The sequence below is a fragment of the Crassostrea angulata genome, chromosome 8 (genome assembly GCF_025612915.1).
Source record: "Crassostrea angulata isolate pt1a10 chromosome 8, ASM2561291v2, whole genome shotgun sequence".
Taxonomy (NCBI): domain Eukaryota; kingdom Metazoa; phylum Mollusca; class Bivalvia; order Ostreida; family Ostreidae; genus Magallana; species Magallana angulata.
In genome coordinates, this window is record NC_069118.1 from 57,041,755 (window position 1) to 57,045,571 (window position 3,817).

Genomic DNA, 3,817 nt, shown 5'->3' on the forward strand with positions numbered 1-3,817 from the left:
ACGTTGCTTCTTTAAATACTTGCATTTCTTCCAATTAAGATAGAAAAGATTAAACTTTTTTACCTCTGGCCCCTAAAAACCCTTGTTAGGTAATGCATGAGAAAATCAGGATATATAAACGTATTATACTTAATTTTGCTTTTATATCCTATTACAAAACATCTCTCAGTAAACGACTATATAGATAAAAGACTTTAGGATCATCTTGATCCTTAATTTGAGGAGTCATTCCCTTTTTCTTGATATCAAATGGAAGGTCTTTAAATTTTAAACATATTTGGTTCAACAACGCAGGACAGATAAGGCAACACATCGTTTTGATATGCTAATGAAGGGATAATGAGTTATGACGTCATAATATACGCCCCGCCTCTGTATTACCATATATAGAATATATACCGAAAACAGCAGTTTAAGCATAAAATACGGCTGATTTAATACTTCATGAGCAAAATATAACTACGAATCACTCATGTGTGTTTTTATAAGTTTACAACAATCAGAATATACGAAGAATTTCCATAACGCATCTGTCGTATGGGTATGAATCTGCGTCCCAAAAGCGCTCGTCAGACGATTTAAACACGTGTAGCTGGTATTCCCGATGATGGCGATCTTTTGATGATTTATCAGGTATGTAGATTAGATATACAGTGTATTTGTAATATACCAGATAGCTCAATAACTATTTTATTGTGATTTTATACTGTTGATGCATTTCTGATCGACTTAATGTGTTGTTTCGTTCAAAACATGAGAGACTGCATTGTTTACATTTAGGCCTATACAATAATGTACATGTAGCTTTATTGCCAGTCCGTTAAATTGTTGATCATTTTCACCAATCGACACGAATCAGTTCATAGTACTTGTACTGACAATATTTAGCTTTACACAGCTGTTTGTTTTTATTTCAATTTGTAAGTAAACAATACAAAGACTGTGTGAAAACAGCTGATTTGATTTTCTGAAAATCAGTACAGTGCAGGCTAAAAGATGCTGATTTCATTTTCTGGAAATTGATGAACAGCTGATCAATAACACCTTTCTATTGTGTTCAAAATTCTTCCATGACAGTTCATTTATATTGTTTACACATTCATCCAGTTGATATATTAAGATGTTTATGCACATTAATTCTTAATTTATAACTAGTTTGTTTTTAGAACTCAGTATATTACTACCATAACACTGTTTGAAATCTTGTCACCTGGGTTCATACTTATAATGCTGTACTATTGGTAATAAAAAACCCAAATAATAATAAACAAATGACTGCATGTCTCCATCTGATTTTCTCTAAATGAGGAATCTACATTCATGGTCATATATGGTATTGTTTGTGTAGAATGTGCATATGTAACTTTCAAATAAAAGTTGAAGTGTTGGTCATACTACCCATCCATGCATAATATATGTAGACCTTTCACAAAAATGTTCAAATTACTGTTGACATGTCCTTATATGCATGTGAATTAAATTGTATGACTTCTCATAATTATATTTTGTTATTTGCAGAGTAATTTGAAAAGTGTCACACTGATTTGAAAAAAAAAAGGCTGGAAGAAAATGTAAGTAAATAACATACATGTATAAGTTCAATAATTTATCATTGTAATAATGACCAATCTGATTATTCTGTGAGACAATTCAATTAGAAAAAGTATTTTCAAGTACGGATGGTTTCATTTAATGTTTTAAAATGATTGATATAAACCTATGTTATTTATAAATCTACAATTTTGAATATTGCTCATCAACAAATCAACAATACATGGTATGTTTTAATTCACACTGACTGCACCAGCATTATATAATATCAATCAATCAAATCAGTTGTGTGTGTGTGTGTGAGAGAGAGAGAGAGAGAGAGAGAGAGAGAGAGAGAGAGAGAGAGAGAGAGATGTGCATTTTTAAGGTCAGGCCAGGTAAAATAAAGGGGTGCAATTAAATTAATATCATGCATATATTAGGGGTGAGGATGCAAATAATTTCAAATTGATCAAACTGAAAAGCTGTGTTTGAATTTGTGCAAAATTAAATGCACATCTAAACATAATGAAATGTTTATTAAGATAAATAAATTCCATTGACTATCAAATTGTAGAAAATCCTCCATTTCAGTCTTTCAGCCATTTTGATAACAAGTTAAACTTATTGAAATGTATATAATTTTCATTTTAGCTGGTACCTGCTTTGTCTTGAGATTTAAATAAATGATGATCTTATTGGTGATCATTTACCTGCACCCTTATCCTGGTGTCATATACAAGATGAAATGATGGAAAGAAAAACCTGAACTTTAGAAACAGGAAGACTGTGTTTTTGAAGAGAGAAGAGGACCAGAACTAAGAAGTCATACAATAAACACATTGACATCATAAAAAGAAATTGCAATTTTGAGTTTGCATGCATATGTCAGGTTTAAATGTTGTCACAGAATTTTTTTTCAGAAAGTCCCTTATCTTCTTGAATTAATAAAACAAATGAACAAAATATAATTGTTTCTATATATATAATTTTGTTTGAGAAGTGGAAAGGGGATGGTATGTAAATGGGCGGGAGAGAGAGTCTCTCACATTGGAGAATTCAGACTTATTTATATTCAATATATTGATGTGAACCAAAAATGGCTTTTGTCACCTTGTTGCAGGATTTACAAACTCTCTTTCCTTTCTCGGTAATGAGAAATGAGCGTTTAGAATTTATTTTGTGAATGAATAGATATGCTAACCCTCCCCCTCTCCTTAATGTTAATCATTCTGCATGTGTTGAATAAAAATAAAAGTCAATTTTAATGAGTGTTTAAATTACAAGTGTAACATGTGTAATACAAAGGTGAATACTGTTGATTGCTTATGGGGGATGGGAAAAGGCCTCATACATGGGCAGATCTACATGTATAGTCCCCGTGGCAAATTCTAATTTAATTCACAATTTACATAGTAAAACACCATGGTAACTGGCCCCTGGCAAACAGAATAAAGTTACCCCTTTGAACCCCCTCCCCAGAATAATATTACAAGACCCAAGCAGTGCTATAGAATATGCAGTCAGTGGGCAAAGGCTGCACATAAATAATGAAAAAATACTCCATATCTTATTATTTAATATATATTATGAGAACAATTTAGTTAGTTTATTAATATCAGGGGCTTCATTTGTCTCTGTTGACATCTAATCCCTCAAATAATTGTGTACAATTAGCTCTTATATAGTTTTCTCCCATTACTAAACAATATTAAGAAACCAATAACTCCGCGAATGCGGTTAACCAAGAGAACTGATACACAACGGCTTTTTGTTTACATCTATGATACAACAGAGGAAATGCGGATGATTCATCGTAACCATCTTGTCTCTTTTAAAATTAATTCGGATTATGTGATAAAATGACATCGCGCCTATATCAAAAGAGTTATCGCTCAAAGAGTTACCTCCCCTTTTGGGATCACTTGTGCGTTTGAAATGTGTATTGATTTGAGAGGACTTCTAGATTGAGAAATTAAATGCAAAAGTTCAAGTGCAAGACGGCTATAGATATTATTAAACTTGGTATGATTTTCTTCCCTTTTACGAGTTCTTTATAAAAACTGATGCTTATTTGTTGAGAGATGAAGGTTTACTTTGTTATTGTAATGAAAATATACAAAAATGCACTATTTTAGGAACAAGTCGCCAGTTTTTAAAGAAATTTACATAACTAGTAAACTTTACAACTGAATGAGCATTGATTTCTATGATGTATGGATAATTTTGAATATGTTGCCATATTGCTTACTCTTAAATTTCTTTGCCTTGCCCTTGAACTTTTTGT

At 31.7% G+C, this 3,817-nt stretch overlaps 1 long non-coding RNA gene across 1 annotated transcript; it reads left to right on the forward strand.

Annotated features, from left to right (window-relative positions):
* Window positions 1-290: 290 nt before the first annotated feature.
* Window positions 291-2,465, forward strand: LOC128161372 (uncharacterized). Its single transcript, XR_008240361.1, has 3 exons — window positions 291-633; window positions 1,519-1,571; window positions 2,185-2,465. It is a non-coding gene; the product is annotated as an uncharacterized LOC128161372 (long non-coding RNA).
* Window positions 2,466-3,817: the final 1,352 nt, after the last annotated feature.